This window comes from Dendrobates tinctorius, unplaced genomic scaffold (genome assembly GCF_039654945.1).
Source record: "Dendrobates tinctorius isolate UK_male_01 unplaced genomic scaffold, ASM3965494v1 ptg000138l, whole genome shotgun sequence".
In the NCBI taxonomy this organism is placed as follows: Eukaryota; Metazoa; Chordata; class Amphibia; order Anura; family Dendrobatidae; genus Dendrobates; species Dendrobates tinctorius.
The window spans coordinates 5,578,216-5,603,596 of NW_027361806.1; the positions used below are offsets into that span (position 1 = coordinate 5,578,216).

A 25,381-nucleotide genomic window follows, 5' to 3' on the forward strand; every position below is an offset into this window, starting at 1 on the left:
ATGGTTTTTTAAGTAGTGGATGTATGATGGCATGCTTAAATGAAGAGGGAAAAATACCAGAAGAGAGAGAGAGAGGTTAAATATTTTAGTTAGGTGAGGGGTGACAGCAGGGGAAAGGGACTGGAGGAGATGTGACGGAAATGGGTCACTGGTGCAAGTAGTTGGGTGAGAAGATGCAAGGAGCCTGCTTACTTCTTCTTCTGTGACTGGTTCAAAATCAGAGAGTGAGCTAGATGCAGTGGGGGAGGGAGGACAGTGCATGGTATGAGGTGATTGGGAGATAATTTCATGTCGAATCTGGTCAATTTTTTCTTTGAAGTAATTGGCCAGATCGTCAGCTCGGAACTCCGTGGTTGGGGCCTGTACTCTTGGATTGAGTAGAGAATGAAAAGTGTCAAAGAGACGTTTCGGGTTATTGGACAGTGAGGTGATGAGGGTGTTGAAATAGGTTTGTTTGGAGAGGTGAAGGGCAGTGTTGTATGTTCTAAGCATAAACTTAAAATGGATGAAATCTTCGTGTAGATTGGATTTTCTCCACAGACATTCGGTGCACCTGGAGCACCGCTGCAGGAAACGTGTTTGCACCGTGTGCCAGGGTTGTCGCCGTCTGCGTTGTGGTGTTCTATTTATAGGGGGTGCAAATTCATCCAGGGCACTTTGAAGTGTTTCATTGCAATGCTTCAATGCAGAATCAGAACATGAGAGGGAGGAGATAGGGGCCAATGAAGACTGCAAGTTCTTCATAAGTTTCTGGGTGTTAATGGCCTGTATGTTTCTATAAGTCTGGACAGTGGGGGTGACCTGAGCGGCCTGGCAGTTCTTTATAGAGAATGAAAGAAGATTGTGGTCAGAGAGCGGGAGAGGGGAGTTTGCAAAATCATCCACTGCACAAAGCCGAGAGAAGACCAAGTCGAGGGAGTTTCCGTCTTCATGCGTTGGAGAATTAGTAAGCTGCGAAAGGCCAAACGAGGAGGTTAGAGATAAAAGGTGAGTAGCAGATGGTGAGAGGGGAAGAGCAATGGGGATGTTGAAATCTCCCATGATGAGGGTAGGGATGTCACAGGAGAGAAAATGTGGAAGCCAAGTGGCAAAATGATCCAGGAACTGATGGGAGGGGCCGGGAGGACGATACACCACCGCCACACGCATGGAGAAGGGGGTGTAGAGTCTGACGGCATGGACCTCAAAAGAAGGGAAGACAAGTGAGGGTACTTGAGGGATAACCTGAAAGGTACATTTTGGTGATAGGAGCAGACCAACGCCTCCACCAGCTCTACTGTCTGATCTTGGGGTATGAGAGAAGTGTAGCCCCCCATATGAAAGAGCAGCAGCAGCGGTAGTGTCTGACTGCTGGATCCAGGTTTCAGTAAGAGCCAGGAGGTTAAGAGAATTAGAAAGGAAGAAGTCATGGATGAAGGAGAGTTTGTTACACACTGAGCGAAAATTCCAAAGTGCACAATTAAGAGAGACAGATGGCAGGCAGGGAATATTAATAAGATTAGAGGGGTTTCTAAGTGTAGCAGTCGGGGGGTTTGACTTTCTATAAAATGGGGGACCAGGGTTGGGAGCAATGTCTCCTGCGACTAGGAGAAGGAGGATAGAAAGAGTGAGCAGATGGTTAAGTGATTTGTGAGAGCGTCTCTGATGTTGAATGGTGGGACTGACTGGATCTGTGCAATTTAACAACGTGAAAAGAGCGTGAGTGCTATACATAGGAGAGGAAAGGAGCGAGGGGCCGATATGTATGGAGTGTAGAGAGTTAATGCCAGGGCGGTGGATGTGTGTGAATGCAGTGGCCAGGATTAAAATTAAACAAATGCATATGGTATATATTTGTTGTACTCCTAATGTACAGGGAGTAGATGCATATATATGTCTTACCTGTCTCCTGCCCTGTCTTACTGCCATGTTATAACTGCCAGTAGTACTTTGATACATGTACTTCGATTACATGTGCATAAATGCCACCCCTGCATAAATGCTCCCCCTAGCTAGGTATGAATATATAGGAGGTTAAGGCTAAGTTTTGTTTTTTTTTGTTTTTTTTTTAGCTCTTTCTCTTCTCGTTAATCAATCACACTAAATTGAGACACCAGGACCCAATAAAATGTTGTGGTCAAATAAACACATGTCCAGCACTACATGGATCATAAAGCACTTTGAAAAGTTTCTTGACCTCACAACATAAGGGGACAAGCAGAGTAAGTTGAAAAAACTATATACCAGATATAAGCTTGCAGAGTTGTAAACACAGAGATAGCATTCAGGATTAACTGCTTGCTGACATTGAATGGAGACACAGGAGTGGATTCAGAGCAGAGATTGGAAAAGCTGGTTACCAGATATAAGCTTACAGAGTTGTAAACACAGAGATAGCATTCAGGATTAACTGCTTGCTGACATTGAATGGAGACACAGGAGTGGATTCAGAGCAGAGATTGGAAAAGCTGGTTACCAGATATAAGCTTGCAGAGTTGTAAACACAGAGATAGCATATATATATATATATATATATATATATATATATATATATATACACACACAGTGCCTACAAGTAGTATTCAACCCCCTGCAGATTTAGCAGGTTTGATAAGATGCAAATAAGTTAGAGCCTTCAAACTTCACACAAGAGCAGGATTTATTAACAGATGCATAAATCTTACAAACCAAAAAGTTATGTTGCTCAGTTAAATGTTAAAAAATTTTAAACATAAAAGTGTGGGTCAATTATTATTCAACCCCTAGGTTTAATATTTTGTGGAATAACCCTTGTTTGCAATTACAGCTAATAATCGTCTTTTATAAGACCTGATCAGGCCGGCACAGGTCTCTGGAGTTATCTTGGCCCACTCCTCCATGCAGATCTTCTCCAAGTTATCTAGGTTCTTTGGGTGTCTCATGTGGACTTTAATCTTGAGCTCCTTCCACAAGTTTTCAATTGGGTTAAGGTCAGGAGACTGACTAGGCCACTCCAACACCTTGATTTTTTGCCTCTTGAACCAGGCCTTGGTTTTCTTGGCTGTGTGCTTTGGGTCGTTGTCTTGTTGGAATATGAAATGACGACCCATCTTAAGATCCTTGATGGAGGAGCGGAGGTTCTTGGCCGTGCTATCCATCTTCCCATGGATGCGGACCAGATGGCCAGGCCCCTTGGCTGAGAAACAGCCCCACAGCATGATGCTGCCACCACCATGCTTGACTGTAGGGATGGTATTCTTGGGGTCGTATGCAGTGCCATCCAGTCTCCAAACGTCACGTGTGTGGTTGGCACCAAAGATCTCGATCTTGGTCTCATCAGACCAGAGAACCTTGAACCAGTCTGTCTCAGAGTCCTCCAAGTGATCATGAGCAAACTGTAGACGAGCCTTGACATGACGCTTTGAAAGTAAAGGTACCTTACGGGCTCGTCTGGAACGGAGACCATTGCAGTGGAGTACGTTACTTATGGTATTGACTGAAACCAATGTCCCCACTGCCATGAGATCTTCCCGGAGCTCCTTCCTTGTTGTCCTTGGGTTAGCCTTGACTCTTCGGACAAGCCTGGCCTCGGCACGGGAGGAAACTTTCAAAGGCTGTCCAGGCCGTGGAAGGCTAACAGTAGTTCCATAAGCCTTCCACTTCCGGATGATGCTCCCAACAGTGGAGACAGGTAGGCCCAACTCCTTGGAAAGGGTTTTGTACCCCTTGCCAGCCTTGTGACCCTCCACGATCTTGTCTCTGATGGCCTTGGAATGCTCCTTTGTCTTTCCCATGTTGACCATGTATGAGTGCTGTTCACAAGTTTGGGGAGGGTCTTAAATAGTCAGAAAAGGCTGGAAAAAGAGATAATTAATCCAAACATGTGAAGCTCATTGTTCTTTGTGCCTGAAATACTTCATAATACTTTAGGGGAACCAAACAGAATTCTGGTGGTTTGAGGGGTTGAATAATAAATGACCCTCTGAATAAACTTTTCACAATTTAAAAAAAAATTAAACAAAGAAATAACATTCTTTTTTGCTGCAGTGCATTTCACACTTCCAGGCTGATCTACAGTCCAAATGTCACAATGCCAAGTTAATTCCGAATGTGTAAACCTGCTAAATCTGCAGTGGGTTGAATACTACTTGTAGGCACTGTATATATACACACACACACACATATATATACACATACACACACACATAAATACATATATACACACACACACACACACACACACACACGTATATCCCACCTTTACCGCAACACCGGCAGGACAACTCCTACAGGCACAGGCTCTGGAACATGACTCGATCTAGTCATAGCTCAAGCGCACACAGATGCCATAGGTTCATTTTAACCCAACCTGTTCACAAAAGAACAATAAACTGATGCTTTTCTGTAAGGACAAATGTTTCTACACTTCAGTGAATGTGGAAAAACCTGCTGTTCCTATGTCCCTGTCACTGGCCCCTCGGTGATGACAAAGAGGGGGACAAACCAGTGCAGCAGAGGAAGCAGAACTGTTCTTTTTTTCTAGTGTCAGTTCTTTAGAAGAACAACAATCAGGTATCAGATATGTCGCCCAACTTTTCACAGACACGATTTTGCAATCTATATTCTTCTACAGTTACACGTTTCTCCTACTGCTCATGTATCGGTCTGTACAATACTTCACATTTTATTAATGAAGCAGGAGATCAGGATGAACAGATCTTCCAGGTAATAGAGAGATGTAGCGCACGTAATTATGAGAGAAACAGAATGGTGAAATTAGTGTGTGATAAATGTTTATGCATCCTCTGTAATTGCAATCTACACCTGGATAGAATACACTGCATCTGAATGTCTTCATCCCTCTCGCCTGCTACATCCTAAGAGGCAAAAGAGACCTAGGAAACTGAATATTGACAGTCGAATAATATTTACCTTCTAATTTTCACAGCAAAGTGTCACAACTAAGCAGTTATCGTCATTATTTACAAGCTATACAGCCACTGAGTGGCAGGAAGTGACATTTTATTCTGCATATATATGCGAAATGGGAGCTTGTTATATCTGTGACTCAGATTTCTATACGTCCTGGCAATGGTAAGGAAAGGTTTGCCCCATGACCCTTTCAGCATTGCTCCATTTCCGTTTCATTGTGGCATATACGGCTCATTTGCATCTTTGTGCCTTTTACCTGATAATAGCATTTAATTAGTAACAACTAAGATCCATCACCTGTAGCCGATCATTTTGGCACGAGAGACATAATGATTAAGAGTAATTGAACTGCTATGGCCAGCCTCAGATGCCCGGGTTGGCTGAGCGCTGTAGCTTTCACTAGCAACTTTACCCATTATTCTAAGTTGGAATGCTGTAAAAATGTTGATGTTCCTGTGACTGTAGATCAATGGTCCCCAACCTTTCTTAACTAGTAGAGCCACATTCAGCTCTGATGGATGGTCGTGAGTCACATTCACGGGGACCCTTCCCTCTTACACCAAAAGCCCCTACAGACCCAATACAATGACAAGCGAAGCTACCCCACAGAAAGAACACCAAAATCTTGTGTCCCCCTTCCTTAAAGGGAAGGTGCAGCGATGTTTATAATTATTGATTATATAATCAATTCCTAATACAAAATTAAAATGTATCACTTTATTAGCTTTTTTATTATTTTTCTATTTTACCACTGGGGGCTGCAATTTCCATTTGCCTAAATGGAGTACCATCTCACCTCTAGTTTACTATATTAATCAGCCTATCCCCACCAGCATACATACATGCAGATTTGCTTTTCTGTGCAGGGTAAGGCTATGTGAAGACGGTGCGGATTCTGCTGCGGATCCGCAGCGGATTTGGCCCTGTGGATCCGCAGCAGAACTGCAGGTGATGTACAGTACCATTCTAGCCTATGGAAAAATGAAACCGCTGTGCAGACGGTGCAGATTTTTCTGCGCGGTTTTGCCTGCGGTTTCAAATCCGCAGAAAGAATTGACATGTCACTTCTTTTCTGCGTATTCCGCTGCGGTTTACCATCTCCTCCATTGTGGAGGTCAGAAAACGCAGGCCAAAACCGCAGGGTAATCCGCAGGTCTTTTGACCTGCGGATTGTGCAAAATCCGTGTGGAAAAATCCAAGGGTGAATCCGCACAGTGTGCAAATAGCCTTACTTTACTCACTAAAATCACCATCTTTATAGAGTTTTGCTAAAATTGGTGCTGACATATCAAGTCGGAAGAAAGCCAGGAGCCACGCATCATGGGCCCGCGAGTCGCATGCATGTGGCTTCTGAGACACAAGCTGGTGATCCCTGCTACAGATAAACAATTGCGAAGTTAAAAATGTATATAAGACCCCACCTGCTTAGTGACTCCTACGCCTAATAATGATGAGCGAACGTGCTCGGATAAGGTGTTTTCCGAGCATGCTCATGGGCTAACCATGTGCTCGAAAAAATATGTTCGAGTCCCCGCAGCTGTCTCTCTCTCGGCTGTTCGACAGCCGCAACATATACACGGATTGCCTATTTGTTAGGCAATCTTTGCGTGTGCTGTGGCTGTCGGTCAGCCGCGAGAAATGCAGCTGCAGGGACTCGAACATATTATTCGAGTACGCCAAAGACACTCGGTTAGCACACAAGCATGTTTGGATAACACCATTTTCCGCTTATCCGAGCACGTTTGTCCATCACTACTGCCTAACTCCATTGTGAATTGGGAGTCTGAAGATGTCCGAAATCCATCTTCCATCTCACTAGAGGCTCAGGCTGCTTCCCAGTCCTTCCCCTATGCTTTACACTGAAGCTCTGCAGGAATTTAATGTGTAGATATTTACATTACAGTAAGAGGGAAAAAAAAAAATTGTAAACTGCAGCTAAACCAGAGAAAAAATTACCAGGCTGCATAAACAGCTCAATGCGTCTGTAGCTCTGTTTTAATATAATCATACATATATAATTAAACGCTTGTTCCACAATCCGCAAGAACTATATCTGCTTGCATTAGCTAAAGGATTAATTTTATTTCTGTTAATTTTAGACAGTGTGAGAACTGCTAAAATCACAAGGAAAATCATGATTCACTTTATCTGGATGAATCACAAATCTTTTTTTAGGCAAGTGCACATGAGTTACTGTAGAAGATCCACGAAAGGAAAGCTGCAGTGAAAAACCTTTGGATTTCATTGTGGAAATGGTGCCGATTTGTCACACTTTTGCTCTCTGCATTACAATCCGCGGTGACATCCACAGGGTAAGTTACCATAAGCATCTTTGGTCAATTTAAATTGCAGATATTCTCCATCTTAGAATCACATTAACAACACTGTTCCTATAAATGCGTAGCAAATCTTTCTATCCTCCTAAGCCAATGCAATGTGTACACACCCTTGGTGCAAATTCATACACAGATTTCTTGCAGAAATCTCTGATTCAATTCATCTGAATTGGTTTTGCAGGAGTCCATGCACCTGCTGCAGATATAACCCACCACTTAGGCTATGTGCACACAGTGCAGTTTCTGCTGCGTTGTACAGTACCATCGTTTGCAATGGTAAAGCCAAAATCGCTGTGAACATGCTGCGGGTTACAATCCGCAGCATGTCAATTCTTTGTGCGGAATCTGCTGCGGTTTCACACCTTCTCCATTGTATAGGTGTGAAACCGCAGGGCTAATCCGCAGGTAAACTGCAGGTCTTTTGACCTGAGATTTTACCTGCGGATTTTTACAAATCCGGGCGGAAAAATCCGCAGGACCATAATCTACGTATGCACATAGCCTTAGATGAAAGGAGTTGATTTTCAGTTGCAGAAGTTTCTGCAAATAATCTACAGTTTTTGAATTTACCCTAAGAACTTCCATGATATCCAGTTTGAGGAGAGTACTGGGAACAACATCAGAGCTGGAAATGGTTGAATGGTCTGAGATTTGGGGGTATACACTCAATGGGTTAACGTCTGCTGCCCACGTTCCACCACCTACCTCTCTGTGGCTTGCATAAAGCTTGGTCATCAATTCCCTTGGTGGTGGCTAAAATATATTCTCATGTGCAACTAGGGAAACCGGGAATTAGAAGCAATAGCCATAGGAGTTATATCAGGAGTGGTTGTTATCAGTGACACTAACATATTACATTTGGGTGAAACAATACAAGAGATAAAGTTTACAAAGAGAAAAAAAAGGCCAGCTGTCAAAGGTGTTTCCTTTCTGGGGACAGAAATCTCATTGCAATGACTTCAGGAAATAGTGATTGTGATCTGCAAAAGGAATCACAGTCCAATGGCCCTGATCCCACAGCAATAACTTCCGGAGGGCACTACTGTCACTAAGGACATTGGCTTTGCACTATGATACAGATAATGAATCTGCTATCTACTGTCACAAGCAAAGTCTGCCATACACATTCGATGGCTGATCATTGAGCTGGCTCTCCCATACTCAGGAGCACTCGTACGACTCGAGCGATAATAAGAACAATAAATTTTATTTCTATAGCGCTGACATATTCCGCAGCACTTTACATTTCAGAGGGGATTTGTACAGACAATAGACATTACAGCATAACAATAATCACATAGATCATAAAAGATACCAAGAGGAATGAGGGCCCTGCTCGCAAGTTTACAGTCTATGAGGAAAAAGGGAGACACGAAAGGTGGGTGGTAACAGTTGCCCTGATTGTTTGGATCAGCCAGCGATCCTGTGGTCTGTACGGGAGCCATTTCCAGAAATATTTGGTGGCGGCTTATCTTCGGGAGACAATACGATCGGCAGTGTAAAATCGGACATGCCGGAATGATAAACTGTCCAAAAATCCAGACCACTGGCTGAACCAGTCGATTTTGACAGGTACAGCTGAGCTGACATTAGTCTTATCACTTCTTATAACTTATCACTTGTCAATAATAATAATAATAATAATAATAATAATAATCACAAACAAGACGCAGTGAAAGCTAAAAGGTGTATATTTGCACTCAACTCTATGCCAAAACGTTAAATAAGTCAAATTAAATGTGTTGTGCAACAAACAACATCCCTTTGCAGTGAAAGTCTCCCATAATATTTTTAGCGTGACGAAAGCGAGATCAAAACCTAAAAAAAAAAATAAATAAAAAAATACACTTTTTTGTGCAGAACAGAGATATATAAAAATTTGTGACTTTTTCCACTGGTGAAATGGGACTGGTGACATTTTAAATTTCACTTTTAATGATATCACTGAACATGGTGCCACAAGACACTCCCAAACTAACAGTATACAGATGCAATCCTATAGCCTGTAAAGTGTGTACAAACATATGCCAATAACTTATGCAAAATGATTAAATGCAACCGAAACCTATGTCAGAGCTTGCACTCCGTTAAAGTATACAACCTGACAACTATGTAGTTGGAAATAATTCTGCCTTGTTTTCAATAGTGGACTGGTTTGACTGGTTCTTCACCTGTGTGATAGAGAACAAGTATTTACCTAAAAACACAAAATTAATGGGCAAAATATGATGGAGCTGATCTGTAAGCAGAACACTCTGCACAGCCCCTTGTACATGAAAGACTTACTTTCTTTCAAGGAACTGTACATTTTGGACAAACTCTTCTCATTAAAAAGGTCTCTCCTGGCAAACTGCTGTGATCTGTGAGGGAAACTATGCAGCAGTTATCCAATTTCCCTGCAGTGCCACCACAGGGGTAATGACGTATTACACACAATTCCCATTTAAAAAGTCTGATGTCCTGCATTGACTTGCCAGGTCCTCCAGCGTGAAAGATGAATTTTGTTGCCACTTCCCACCCCGCTAAATAGATGAAGCTCCAGAGTGAAAGACCCCCACTTTTGGCTTGCTAACAATATATTCCCATGGCGTGGTAAAATTGCAGAATTGACAGTACAATGTACATTCGGATCATTGACAATGTGTTTTCTTAACCAAACTCTCCAGTGTGTGTCATATTTACTGTGAGAAGTCAGGTAAAAGGCGCTAAATGGATAAATATTTACATGAGGTTTCATCATTCAGCACGGAAAATGCAGCCCTGGAACCAGCTGCATCACCCCGTGCGTTTATTTACAAGCTGCCATCGACTGCTCGCATTCTCTTGCCAGGCGAAGAGATGTAAGTCACAGGTGGGGACATATTAAGAACAGGTGGCTGGGAGCTCAGACAGCTGCAGCTCGAGCCTCATTTGTTAATACAACTATTGATGGTTTGTTCATTTCAGCAACGTCCCAACATGGTTCTGCAGCAAAGAAAGTGTCCACGGCGACTATACAAGACACACAACAAGCGAATGCCAACCATTTAGTACCCGAAAAGAGACTTCAAGGATTACAATGCTGAAGGAGTTTTTCTTCTTCCACTCTGACAAGTAAGACTAGGTTAACTGACCAGGAGTTGTGTCAGCAGAGGCTCCTAGAGGAAAAAAATAGGAAAGAATCCACAATGTTCTTAAGGAGTCAGATTATATCTGTAAATGGATTTTTCTCCAGGATCAGACCTATCTGGTCCATGTATGCAGGACTTTACATTAAAGTCTTCGGAAAAAACAAAAACATCTTTAAGAGAATAACACACCCATTTAAACCAAATGTAATTTCTAGCAGTTTGACTAATTTATCACATATCTATCTGGCTGCCACCAAGAAAAGAAATGAAGTGAAATTTACCTAGAGAGATACCTCCAAGTAATGGTACCCCTATTTGACTCACTTATATAGCACAAATATTTCCACTGCCCTTACAGATATCATCATCACTGTCGCCATTGGGGCTCACGATCTATATTCCCTATGAGTATGTTGTTGGAGAGTAGGAGGAAACCAGAGGACCCGTAAGGCCTGTTTCACACATCCGTTTTTTGTGTCCGCCAAATGGATCCTTTTCCGTTTTTTGCCGCAAACGGATGCTACTGGATCCGTTTTTTTGACGGATCCGCGGTAGCCGCTAATACAAGTCTATGGGGAAAAAAAACGGATCCGCCAAGAACATGGCGGATCCGTTTTTTAACGGAAAACAACGGATTTGGACGGATTTAAAAAAACGGAAGTGTGATCCAGGCCTAAGAAACCCACGGAAAAATGGGGAGAAGATAACATAGGCAAGGAGTTTTTATGTCCTTGGTGGGATATGAGCTCAAGACCCCAGCACTGCAAAGCAAGTGCTAAAACTTGAGCCACCACACTGCCCCTCCTATTTCCCCATTGAGGTGACCACAGTTATGCAGCTACACCTCCACTGAAAACTGAGATCACCTCATTATTGAATCTTATGAAAAACACATTATAAAAATAAAAGCCAAATTCGGTGGCATCTTGACATTTTAAAGGCCCAACTTTTTTTACTATGGGGGTAAGCGCTTTAACCAAAAAAAAAAAAACCTTCCCCTTCTGGAAAATCCACTTTAATGGCTCCTTGCTTAATGTAGAATTGACAACTCTTGCTCCTTCTATCTTCACGCAAACCTCTTGCTAGTTCCAAGAAACACCAGGCCCCTTTACTGGAAAACCAGAAAAAGACTAATTTTGTAGCAGCTAAATAGTAAAAAGTTGAATTTTTGCATCAGTTTTTAAAGTTAAATTATTACAAAGTTCCTGGTGCCATAAATTACACTTTGCGTTACTAAACACAAAGTGAAGACAACACCTATATACCCAGCGTACTTCCTGTCCCTATGACCAACAGCCCCTATAAACACCTGCGATAGACTCTGCCATCCAAGCTGCACAAATATTTGTGCCAAGTGACACCTCCAGCCATGCATGTCCTTGGTCTTTACCCCACAGCTGATAACAGAGGACAAGGGAATAGTGTCCTGTACTTACACTCTTCAAAACTGCTGCTGTGAGCGGATTAAAGCCTGCAATATGGAAACATCAAAATCGTTTAGGGAACATTAACCCCTTCTCCTTCACTGATGCACTGCAACGTGCTGCGTGTCCTCCTCGTTACCACTTTAGAAATAACAGAGACTCCCTTGGCTGAGCCTGGGAAATAGACTAATATTGTGTTTCTGGCCCTATTCCCAGCCATAAACACAAACTGCAGTATTACAAGGGTATACAATTAGCTTGGCACATGCAGCCAGGAGGCTTTCTCAGGTTTTAAGTCTTGCTTGTGAATTAAAGAACACCAAGGAATTCCAGTAATTGTCTAAAACCGCCCCCCCCTTCCCATTGATGAGAAGACAGCGTGTCCCCAAACTGATTATGTCTGAGCAAAAACGGAGTCTGTTCCCAGTGTCCGAAACATTCAGGATTGCATAGATCATCACAAAACTTTGCGTCATCCCTCAACTCCTCCATAAAACACCTCTTTCCCACAGTTAAATATTTGTAAGAAGATATATAGAGGAGTGCAAGATGCCCTATATCCCCCCAGAGTGAGGCCCCCTCTGATACTATTGTAACAAAAAAATAAGACTTAATGTCTTACTTAAAGAGGTGATACTTCCATTAGGCACCAAGATGCTGGTTTTGTAATTTTTTTTTTTTTTTTGGGGGGGGGGGCATTGATTTACTTTAGGCAGGATTACAATGAAGGGGCCTTATTATGAGCTCACTATTAAAAGATAACATTGTATCAACCATAGATTTCCAGGGAACAAGCGGAAGACTTCTTCTCCAGGAGACAAGCTCCTATGTGTCTACCACATTGTTTAGATACAAAGGGAGGTTAAGGGTCTCCATATGAACAGCCAGACAGTGGCCATGTCCTATATACAGGTGCATTTCCATAAAGAAGGACTAAGAGAACGTGCTATGTATACAAGTTATACCTAGAAACCAACCTGATGGATGAAAGCAGCGTTCAGGGACTGAAGGCACATAGGGTTTCTACATGAAGATCCAGGCTGTGTAGAGCAGCACCTGCTCCGGGGAGGAATCCCTTCCCTGCTGCCTTTGTTTTATTCCAAACGCGGAAGAGGATAAAGCCCAACAAAGGTTTCGGGAAGAAGGCTCATTGATCTCCACAACCCAGAGGGGGGAAAAAAGGGGAAAGTCGGAGGTTTCTCCTTAGTTGTATCCGAACGATGCTGTTTAATCCATGAGTCGGTGAGAAGAACTCAACGGTTCCCAGCTTCTCCCCTGTGTGTGCTGAGCCCTCTCTCCCTGAGGCTGGAGGGGAAGGCGAGGAGAGCAGGGTTTACCTGTAACTTCTCCCAGTGATATATTGCTATTTCCAACAAGGATCTGCTGCTGGAACAAGAAGCAGCAGCAGGGATCTGCTGTGTGACCACCTCACCCGCCCTTCGAGCAGGGGTTTGGCTTCGCTGGAGATACACGCCTTTCTCATTCACCAAGGCTTTTGTTTGACTTTGGGTAGAAAAAAAAGTTAACTATTTCACCCCAGAGTGCAGAATAGAGTTTGCTTGATTTACGTTAAATACACAAGCCATGATATTGGAATAGAAATCAATACAGAAAAAAAGAAGAAAAAGACTTCCTTCTAAAAGAAAATGAATAGTGATGAGCGAGTATACTCGTTGCTCGGGTTTTCCAGAGCATGCTCGGGGGTGGTCTCCGAGTATTTTGGCGTGCTTGAAGAGTTTGAAGTTTTAAAGGTTTACGTTCAATCAAAATATAAACAACAATCCTAGAAACACAATATTGCTCTCTCCAGAAAATGGTTATAATAATTTAATCGGAATCTTTATTATTTCACATTTTAATTGTATTTTCTTATATGATTTTTTTCTGTGTTAGACACATGGCTGCATAAATCTGTATTGACTTATGATGTTTTTCATTTTTTTTTTATTGTGGAGTTTTTTGTTTATTTTGAAACTAATGTATCCGACATTGCATAATCCTATTGTATTTCTGTCCAGCCACTACACTGATGCCTCCACCTTGTGCCAGTCATTACACTGGTTGCCCATTTGCTACAGAATACAATACAAACATGTTATGCGCACCCACAAAGCTCTACTAACTTCCTCCATAATCCAAACCTTACACCTCAGTCTTCAAGAATTCTCTGATGCTGCACCAGTTTTCTGGAATGCACCACCCTATACGATCTAATACCCAGCCTCCACATTTTTAAGTGTGCTTTAGAAACCCACCTCTTTCAGACAGGCTTATCACCTCACTTCACTAATCTAACCTTTTGGTGTTCCCTAAATTCTCCTTAGGCTGGAGTCACACTAATCGACGAGAAATACGGTCCGTAGTTTACGTGTGCAATACGGAGAAATGTCCCCTAAATAGTGCTCCGTAATCAAGGTGTGGTCGCGTATTTTGCGCATGTAAGCATCAGTATGCCGAGATTTTCTCGCAGGCTTGCAAAATGGACATATAATGGATCCCTATGACAGGTTAAAACCCAAACGAAAGAATAGCTATATACACATAGAATACACACACATATATATATATATATATACACACACATGTCCTTGAGACATTAATATATATATATATTTACATTTCATAGAGTTCTACATAGCAGAATAGCCGCTAATTCAATTGCCGGCTTCTGTAAAATCTTTCCCCAACCCGACATGAAATGACACATGGTTACATACAGTAAACGATTTCATTTCATGTATTTTTTATCTGTCCCTGACTAATAATTAAATTAGGGTTTGTGTGTCAAATTTGGACATCTAGGTGTTAAATTAAGGGGTTAATTCGTTGGCAAAAATGTGTGGACTCCCGTGGCAAAATCACAACCAGAGAGGTAAAGCAGGTGAGTGAGGGCAGATTTTAATAGCCTTGAGAGAGACCATTGTTTTTTGCCCCCCTCTGGCAACAAAAATTTGCCCCCAGACACCACAGAAAATGCGCATCTATAAGATGCGCCTTTTCTGGCACTTATCCTCTCTATTCCCATTGCCCTGTAGCGGTGGCTAATGGGTTAATATTAATGGGTTAGTCATCTTGCAATTGGAAGGTGACATTAATCAGATTAATCATGAAGAGGTGTCAATTACACACTTATCCATTATTAACCCTAGACTATTAAACGGTTAAAAAACACAGACATTAATTAAAAATTATTTTAATGACTTAAAGACACCTAGTTTTTGACAAGATTTATTGCTCTGATAACCCAAAAATAAACCATCGACCTGTAACAAAAAGAAAACAAAAAAGCAACCATATCCTTTCCTCTCCGCTGCTCAGTCAGGTCCCCCGCTGCAATCCATCAGAAAGGGTTAAGTGGTTTACACAGGGACCGGTGCTAATGCGACCAGCCCCGTGTAATCCACTGCCAGAATGAATTATTTCATCTCTGCGCAGCCTCCCTGGCTGCCCTGAGATGAACTAATTACCGTGGGAAAGTTTCTGCATTTTTTCCCACGCTCATCAGTTCACCTCAGGTCAGCCAGGGGACTCCCCTCAGCCTCAGTGATGTCACTGGCTGACCTGAGGTGAACTGGTGAGCGTGGGAAAAAAATGCAGAAACTCCATTATTAATCAGCTTAATGTCACCTTCCAATTGCAAGATAACATTAACCCATTAATATTAACCCATTAGCCACCGCTACAGGGCAATGGGAATAGAGCGGATAAGTGTCAGAAAAGGGGCAGATTTTCTGGCACATTTTCTGGGGGCAGATTTTTGTAGCCGGGGGGCTAAAAACAATGGCCTCTCTCAAGGCTTTTAAAATCTGCCCTCACTCACCTGCTTTACCTCTCTGGTTGCGATTTTGCAGCGGGAGCCCACACATTTTTTTCCAACGGATTAACCCATTAATTTAACACCTAGATGTCCCAAATTTGACACACAAACCCTAATTTAATTATTAGTCAGGGACAGATAAAAATACATGAAATGAAATGGTTTACTGTATGTAAACCATGTGTCATTTTATGTCGGGATGGGGAATGATTTTACAGAAGCCAACAATTGATTTTGCGACTATTCTATGTAGAACTCTATGAAATATATATTCCCTATTAAGGGAATAGAAGAATCCAGGATATCTATAAACAGAAAGATAGTGAGGAAACACTTAGCTAACCTAAATGAATTCAAGTCTCCAGGTCCAGATGAATTACACCCCAGAGTACTGAAGGAGATAGCAGAAGAAATTTTTGAACCCCTCTCCATAATCTTTGAAAATTCTTGGAGAACAGGAGAAGTGCCAGAAGACTGGAGAAGAGCAAATGTTGTTCCTATCTTCAAAAAGGGGAAGAAGTTGGACCCAGGCAACTATAGGCCGGTGAGTCTGACTTCTATACCAGGAAAGATCTTTGAACAAATTATTAAACAACATGTATGTCAGTACCTGGATAAGAATGAAGTGATTAAACAGAGTCAGCATGGGTTTGTAACTAATAAGTCATGTCAGACTAACTTAATTTCCTTCTATGACGGAATCACTGATTGGGTGGATCAAGGAAATGCTGTAGATATAGTATATCTTGACTTCAGCAAAGCATTTGACAAAGTCTCTCATACAATCCTTATTGAAAAAATGACTAAGTATGGAATGGACAAGGCAACTGTTAGGTGGATTCATAACTGGCTTAGTGATCGGACCCAAAGAGTGTTCGTAAATGGCTGCACATCCAGTTGGAAGAATGTCTCAAGTGGGGTACCACAGGGCTCTGTCCTGGGCCCTGTATTGTTCAACATCTTTATCAATGATTTAGATGAAGGAATTGAGGGTAAACTGATTAAATTTGCTGATGACACAAAGCTAGGAGGGATAGCTAATACTAGAGAAGAGAGAGAGAGGATTCAAAAAGATATAAATAAACTGGAGAAGTGGGCAGCAACTAACAGAATGGTTTTTAACAGGGAGAAATGCAAAGTACTACATCTGGGCAATAAAAATGAAAAAAGCATATACAGAAAGGGAGGAATAGGGCTAAGTGACAGCACATGTGAAAAAGACTTGGGTATACTAATAGATCACAGACTGAATAAGAGTCAACAGTGTGATGCAGCAGCAAAAAAGGCAAATGCAATTCTAGGATGTATTAACAGAAGCATACAGTCTAGATCACGTGAAGTCATTATTTCCCTCTACTCCTCTTTGGTCAGACCTCATCTGGAATACTGTGTGCAGTTTTGGGCACCACATTTTAAAAAAGACATCAACAAATTGGAGCAAGTTCAGAAAAGAGCGACCAGAATGGTGACCGGTCTGCAAACCCTGTCTTATGAGGAAAGGTTGCATGATTTGGGAATGTTTAGTTTGCAAAAGAGAAGACTGAGAGGAGACTTAATAGCTGTCTACAAATATCTAAAGGGCTGTCACATTGTAGAAGGATTAACTTTATTCTCATTTGCACAAGGAAAGACTAGAAGCAATGGGATGAAACTGAATGGGAGGAGACACAGATTAGATATTAGAAAAAACTTTTTGACAGTTAGAGTGATCAATGAGTGGATCAGGCTGCCACGAGAAGTGGTGAGTTCTCCTTCAATGGAAGTCTTCAAACAGAGGCTGGACAGACATCTGACTGGGATGATTTAGCGAATCCTGCTTTGAGCAGGGGGTTGGACCAGATGGCCCAGGAGGTCCCTTCCAACTCTACGATTCTATGATTCTATGATATGTGTGTGTGTGTGTCTCAATGACGTGTGTGTATATATATATATGTATTCTATGTGTATATATCTATTCTTTTGTTTCTTTATTAAACATGTCAGTGTGATTTTACTGTATCGCGCACTGAATTGCCGGCTTTTCTTAAGGACACCGGGTGCGTATTTCTTGCAAGTCAAACGTCTGGTCAGTGTGTAATGCGGTTTTTTTGTGCACCCATAGACTTGTATTGGTGTATTGCGGCCGTAGTACGCTGACAATCGCAGCATGCTGCGATTGGCACAGACAGTAAAATATGCGCGAGAAATATACGGCTGATGGGAACTACCCCATAGAGAATCATTGGTCCGTGTGCAATGCGTTGTTTTTACGCCTCTCACTTGTCCATATTTCTCTCTAGTGTGACGCCGGCCTTAGACTCTGGCCCTTCTTACTCATTTGTCTCCATCCTACATGCACTTGGTAACTGTACTTAGATACTGGCTGATGACCATATCATGCAGCTTTTTTTAAATGACCTATTATAATGATGGCAGGACCGTACACGACAAGCACTTTTTTCCTATTGTGGGCCTCCTATTTCCTTAGTAGAAATAATATTGTGGGTTATAGTTAAATTAGTGATAAAATGTATAATTGGTGGATAAAGGTTGAACTTGATGGACCTAGATTTTTTTTTTCAACCTATGTAACCATGTAAGCTTGCTAGCAGCACCCTCACTCCTTCTGTAACTGATGGAACTGTGTGTTACTTTGTAACATATTTATTGCCGGTACATGTCAGGCATAATTGTAAAGTGCTGCAGAAATTGTTGGCGCTATATACAGTTGTGTGAAAAGGTGTTTGCCCCCTTCCTGATTTACTATTCTTTTGCATATTTTACACACTTAAATGTTATTATTAAGGGAAAAAGAAATCCAAACTTACAGGACCTTGTGTGAAAAAGTGTTTGCCCCCTTCCTGATTTACTATTCCTTTGCATATTTTTCACACTTAAATGCTATTATTAAGGGAAAAAGAAATCCAAACCTACAGGACCTTGTGTGAAAAAGTGATTGCCCCTCCCCTTTAAACAAATTAACTGTGGTTTATCACATCTTTGGGAAGTGGAGTTCAATTTCCCTAGCTACACCCAGACCTGACTACTGCCACACCTGTTCTCAAACAAGAAATCACTTAAATAGGACCTCCCTAACAAAGTGAATTAGACCAAAATATCCTCAAAAACTAGACAAAATCAAAAGAAATTCTAGAACAAATAAGAAACAAAGTAATTGAGATATTTCAGTCTGGAAAATATTATAAAGACATTTCTAAAGCTTTGGGACTCCAGCCAACCACAGTGAGAGCCATTATCCATAAAACATGGTACAGTGGTGAATCTTCCTAGGAGTGGCTGACTAAAATTACCCCAAGAGCGCAGTGACGACTCAAAAGGTCACAAAAGTTCCCACAAAAACATCCAAAGAACTGCAGGCCTCACCTGCCTCAGTTAAGGTCAGTGTCCATGACTCCACCGTAAGAAAGAAACTGGGCAAAAAATGGCCTGCATGGCAGAGTTCCAAGACAAAAACCACGGCTGAGCAATAAAAACATAGGCTCATCTCAGTTTTGCCAGAGAAAACATCTTGATGATCCCCAAGTCTTTTGGGAGAATACTCTGTGGACTGACAAGACAAAAGTTGAACTTTATGGAAGGTGTATGACCCATTACATCTGGCGTAGACGTAACACAGCATTTCAGAAAAGGAACATCATACCAACAGTAAAATATGGTGGTGGTATCGTGATGTGTAGGGCTGTTTTGCCGCTTCAGGACCTGGAAGACTTGCTGTGATAAATATAACCATGAATTTTGCTGTCTACCAAAAAGTCCTGAAGGAAAATTTCCGGCCATCTGTTCGTGACCTCAAGCTGAACGGCACTTGAAATATGCAGCAGGACAATGATCCAAAACATACCAGCAAGTTCACTTCTGAATAGCTTTAAAAAACTAAATTAAGACTTTGGAGTAGCCTAGTCAAAGTCCTGACCTTAATTCGATTGAGATGCTGTGGCATGACCTTAAAAAGTTGGTTCATACTCGGAAACTCTCCAATGTGGCTGAATTACAACAATTTTGCCAAGATGAGTGGCCATAATTCCTCCAGAATGTTGTAAAAGACTCATTGCCAGTTATCGCACACACTCGATTGCAGTTGTTGCTGCTAAGGGTGGCTCAACCAGTTATTAGGTTTAGGGAGCAATCACTTTTTTACTCCGAGCCCTGTAGGTTTGGATTTCCTTTTCCCTTAAAAATAAGGACCTTCATTTAAAAACTGCATTTTGTGATTACTTGTGTTATCTTTGTCTAATATTTAGATTTGTTTGGTGATCTGAAACATTTAAGTGTGTGAAACATGCAAAAGAATATGAAATCAGGAAGGGGGCAAATACTTTTCACACAACTGTAAATAATATTAGTATCATTATTATTATTAATACCAATATAGTACTATAAGTACAGGTCACATGGAGCATATTATAAATACCCTAACATGAGAAGCATGACTAAGGCCATATATAAATGCAAAAGTAAACAACTTTATTGAAAAGTAGATAAAAACAAAAAGTATGGTACAAGGAATCCATACCTGGTTAAGAACCAGACAAAAAGAAAAATTGCCAGGACAGTTAACAGCCACAATGCAGGTGCCCATCCATGAAGGATAAAAAGAAGTTGCAATAGTCAAAGTTAAATGATACCAGTAACAATAAGGTACAAGTATTATAGTGGTGCCAGCTATAATCAATAAGTATAAATGAACATAGTAATTGTCACGACTGCAGCCGCAGACGCGGCCCAGCAGGCGCCTCCACGTTGACGGCGCGGGGCGGGCGTCCCCCGGGGACGCAATATGGACCCTCCATACCACAGAGGGGGACCCAGGCCTACCCGAACTAGGGAAGGGCAGCGACCATGTGAATGGTCAAGCAGCAGAGCAAAGACCTAACACCACATGTGCAGCTACGCAGCAGAGCAGGGAACTGAGCAGGCTCCACACAGGTGAAAGCCAGCAGTATCCCAGCTCAATTAGGGGAAAAGGAGTAAGGGGTTAAAGCAAAAAACATGCATTGTCACGCCGACAATCAAATACAAACAGAACGGCGTGACAGTAATGCTAGACATCCAACATATATAAAAGTAGTGACTGGAATCACAAACAGCTGAGAAAAGAACCTAAAATATAATTTATGGTAATTTAAAAAATGTTATGGCATGGTACCAACCAAAGTAAAAGGTCTGGAGACTCCTAGTGCCCATCCAACCTGAGGAGCGTTTCACACATTGTCAGGGGTAACTGCACAATCTTTGTTAGATTTGTCACATTTTTCTTAGGTGCTTTCGGCTTAGTTTTATAAATCAATAAATGGCTAATATGTTACTTTGCCCATATGGATCACAAAATAACACCCCTCATGCAAACAGTTCTTTTTACTGTAAATATTTATAAAATTCTACACATGGTGCACACCATTATTTCCATGACAGCTGCTCCACAGATGGCACACACAGGTCTATAAGTATAGGTCTATGTTGTATAAATGAAAGATGTCGCCAATGATTATTATTATTACTTTATGTTCACATTCGTCACATACAGTGAGATTTTTTCCAGCACCTGTCACATGGCATCTGAATACTTGGAATATCTTTTCAGCAGATATAAGAAATATATCTGCACCTTGCAGATTGCTCAAGTGTTGTCCTGTTAGGAGAACATTTCTCACTTCTACAGATGAGTAAATGTGTGACCCACATATTAAACCCTGTAATTATTACATTAACTACATGTAATGACACGGGTTATAGGCAGAGTAATAACTGCACCAGCTCGTGGCTAATGACTGAAACTTGTATGGCAACTGCACTAATAGGTTGCAGCAAATTTTAGGTTAGATAGGGGGCAGGGGATGGGGTGGTGTGCAGAAGAACAAAAGAATCTATTCTGGGCCTCCAGTAAGGTTATAATTAGCTAAATTCTCAAAATGAATCATGATGATTACATATCAGATTATAACCAAATATGACCTTATATCATCACTTCATTAGCACAAATGGCTGTCTGCTATATTACTGTGATTAGCACCCTATAAGGCGTTTGTTATACCGGGCACTGGATGTGCACTATGGCGCAGATACATCAGACTTCACACCTGCAAATTATACTGTATGAAGGGAAATATCTGGGTTTGCATGATGAAGGTGATGTGTTCCCAATAAGAAAGCTCCCATCTGATCTGTGCCTGTATATTTTCTGTATGTGTGTTTGTGGCTTAACTATATATAAACAGCATTCTCTGGACTTCTTCAAGCTTGTCCATTCAGAGATTAGCAGCATTGGCTCACAAAGAGAACAGATAAACCCCCCACAGTTCACTCACTAAATGGAAGCTTTCTCTATGGAAGAGATTGATTGCCTGACAGCACAGACAAAGGGGCAATAATGCCTTTTCAGGTCTCTGTGGGGTTAAAAATGTGACACTTGCAAACAGGAGCAGAAGTGCAAGCCCTGGGCAACTGGAGGGTGCAGGGGGAGTGAGTGAAAGGCAGAGAGATTGGATCAATTGGAGGATGCAGGTTGAGTGCAGTATACAGGGCTATTGGAGGATGGTGGGTGGAGGATTTATAGAAGGTGGCTGGAGTATATAATTGGGGGTTGAGCATGCAATAAGACTAGAGGATTATTATTATTATTATTTATTGTTATAGCGCCATTTATTCCATGGCGCTTTACATGTGAGGGGGGAATACATAAAAACAAGTACAATAATCTTAAACAATACAAGTCATAACTGGTACAGGAGGAGAGAGGACCCTGCCCGCGAGGGCTCACAATCTTCAAGGGATGGGTGATAATACAGTAGGCGAGGGTAGAGCTGGTCGTGCAGCGGTTTGGTCGATCGGTGGTTACTGCAGGTTATAGGCTTGTCGGAAGAGGTGGGTCTTCAGGCTCTTTTTGAAGGTTTCGATGGTAGGTGAGAGTCTGATATGTTGTGGTAGAGAGTTCCAGAGTAGGGGTGATGCGCGAGAGAAATCTTGTATGCGATTGTGGGAAGAGGAGATAAGAGGGGAGTAGAGAAGGAGATCTTGTGAGGATCGGAGGTTGCGTGCAGGAAAGTACCGGGAGACGAGGTCACAGATGTATGGAGGAGACAAGTTGTGGATGGCTTTGTATGTCATGGTTAGGGTTTTGTAATGGAGTCTCTGGGCAATTGGGAGCCAGTGAAGGGATTGACAGAGGGGAGAAGCTGGGGAATAGCGGGGGGACAGGTGGATTAGTCGGGCAGCAGAGTTTAGAATAGATTGGAGGGGTGCGAGAGTGTTTGAGGGGAGGCCGCAGAGCATGAGGTTGCAGTAGTCAAGGCGAGAGATGATGAGGGCATGGACTAGGGTTTTTGCAGATTCTTGGGTGAGGAATGAACGGATGCGTGAAATATTTTTGAGTTGAAGTCGGCAGGAAGTGGAAAGGGTTTGGATATGTGGTTTGAAGGAGAGATCAGCATCAAGGATTACTCCGAGGCAGCGAGCTTGTGGGACTGGGGAGAGTGGGCAGTCATTTACTGTAATTGATAGGTTCGTAGGGGGGGTCACGTGAGATGGGGGAAAGATGATGAATTCTGTTTTGTCCATGTTGAGTTTCAGATATCTAGTGGAGAAGAAGGATGAAATAGTGGACAGACATTGAGGGATTCTGGTTAGTAGGGAGGTGATATCTGGTCCAGAGATGTAGATCTGTGTGTCATCAGCATAAAGATGATACTGAAAGCCATGAGATTCTATGAGCTGTCCCAGGCCAAAGGTGTAAATAGAGAACAGCAGGGGCCCTAGGACTGAACCTTGTGGGACTCCGACAGATAGGGGGCGAGGTGAGGAGGTGGTGTGTGAGTGGGAGACGCTGAATGTCCGGTCTGTTAGGTATGATGAGATCCAGGAGAGGGCCAAGTCTGTGATGCCGAGGGATGAGAGGGTCTGTAATAATAGGGAATGGTCCACTGTGTCAAAGGCAGCCGACAGGTCCAGGAGGAGGAGGACAGAGTAGTGTCGCTTGCTCTTGGCAGTTAAGAGGTCATTGGTGACCTTAGTAAGGGCAGTTTCAGTGGAGTGGTGTGACCGGAAGCCAGATTGTAAGCGGTCGAAGAGGGAGCAAGAAGAGAGATGGGAGGACAGTTCAAGGTAGACGTGTTGTTCCAGTAGCTTGGAGGCGTATGGGAGAAGTGATATAGGGCGATAGCTAGATACAGAGGATGGGTCAAGAGAGGGCTTTTTGAGGATAGGTGTGATGGAGGCATGTTTAAAGCTTGAGGGGAAAACACCAGTTGTTAGTGATAGGTTGAAGAGATGGGTTAGGGTTGGGATGAAGACTGTGGTGAGGTTTGGGATGAAGTGGGATGGGATCGGGTCGAGTGCACAGGTGGTGAGATGTGATCTTGAGAGTAGAGTGGAGAGTCGATCTTCTGTAATGGTGGAGAAGTTGGTTTTGAAGGTGGAGGGCTGGGAAGTCGGGAGGAAGGGCTCTGGGGGTTGTTGACCAAAACTGTCCCTGATGTTATCAATTTTCTGCTTGAAAAATGAGGCAAAGTCTTCAGCTGAGATGAGTGGGGAGGGAGGAGGTGCTGGGGGGCGGAGGAGAGAATTGAAGGTGTTGAATAACTGTTTAGGGTTGTGAGACAGGGAGGATATGAGAGATGAGAAGTAGGTTTGTTTAGCTGTGGCGAGTGTGGTCTTGAAAGTAGTGAGGGACTGTTTGAATGCGATGAAATGCTCGTTGGAGTGGGATCTTTTCCATCTGCGCTCAGCAGCCCTGGAAGCTCGCCTCAGCTCTTTGGTCAGGCTGGTGTGCCAGGGCTGTCTGTTGATTTTGCGAGTTTTGGTATGTGTAAGTGGGGCAGCGGATTCCAAAGCTACAGCTATTGTGGTGTTATATAGAGCAGCAGCGTCATCCGCATTGTGTAAGGAACTTATATCTGTAAGAGGGAGGAGGGATTCGGAGAATGAGTGTAGGTCAAGGTGTTTAAGATTCCTGCGAGGGTGTGAAAGTTTGTGGGGTGGGGATTGTAGACATGGAGTGAAGAGGGAAGAGAATGTGAGCAGGTTGTGGTCAGAGAGAGGAAGAGGTGAGTTAGAGAGGTTAGATAGGGAGCAGAGGCGGGTGAAGATGAGGTCCAGTGTGTGGCCATCTTTGTGGGTGGCTGTAGAAGACCATTGAGTGAGGCCGAAGGAGGAAGTGAGAGATAGAAGTTTAGTGGCAGCTGAGAGGGAAGTGTCAATGGGGATGTTGAAGTCGCCCATGATGATAGTAGGGATGTCCGCGGAAAGGAAATGAAGTAACCAGGTGGTGAAGTGGTCAAAGAAGGTGGTGGCTGGCCCTGGGGGGCGGTAGATGACAGCCAGTTGGAGGTTGGAGGGGGAGTAGATGCGCACAGAGTGCACCTCAAAGGAAGGGAGGGTAACAGAGGGTGGCAGTGGGATTGGGGTGAAGGAGCAGGTATCTGACAGGAGAAAACCAACTCCTCCACCATGTTTGCTGCTGGGGCGGGGGGTGTGAGAAAGGTGGAAGCCGCCATACGAAAGTGCAGCAGGAGAGGCTGTGTCAGAAGGGGTGAGCCAGGTTTCGGTGATGGCGAGGAAGGAGAGTTTGGTAGTAACAAAAAGATCATGGATGTAGGAAAGCTTGTTGCAGACAGAGCGAGCGTTCCACAGAGCTCCTGTTAGTGGGACTGGGGAAGCGGGGGCTGGGTGAATGGGTATAAGGTTGGAGAGGTTACGGAAGGTTGTGATAGAGCGTGGATGGGAGGTAGAAATGACTGTGGGAATGTGGTGAGGAGGACCAGGATTTGGAGAGATATCACCAGCAGTGAGAAGGAGCAGAGAAAGTGTTAG

At 42.8% G+C, this 25,381-nt stretch overlaps 1 protein-coding gene and 1 long non-coding RNA gene across 16 annotated transcripts in view; one reads left to right on the forward strand and one right to left on the reverse strand.

The window, feature by feature from the left end:
* The window catches only part of PTPRF (protein tyrosine phosphatase receptor type F), a 1,130,165-nt gene that overhangs the window by 301,529 nt on the left and 803,255 nt on the right, over positions 1-25,381 (reverse strand). For 9 of the 15 annotated variants that reach the window (XM_073544488.1, XM_073544484.1, XM_073544486.1 and 6 more), the window contains exon 1: positions 12,738-13,216. The exons of 2 other annotated variants lie outside the window; for them this stretch is intronic. The gene's annotated coding sequence lies outside the window, so the exon portion shown is untranslated. Of the gene's footprint in view, positions 1-11,772; positions 11,793-12,737; positions 13,217-25,381 lie in introns of those variants that run through there. 4 more of the 15 variants (XM_073544492.1, XM_073544491.1, XM_073544490.1 and 1 more) reach the window with 2 other exon arrangements.
* LOC141048674 (uncharacterized) overlaps positions 10,181-25,381 on the forward strand; it is a 58,344-nt gene continuing 43,143 nt past the window's right edge. The window contains exon 1 of the long non-coding RNA XR_012220107.1: positions 10,181-10,319. This is a non-coding gene — a long non-coding RNA (uncharacterized lncRNA). The remainder of the gene's footprint in view (positions 10,320-25,381) is intronic.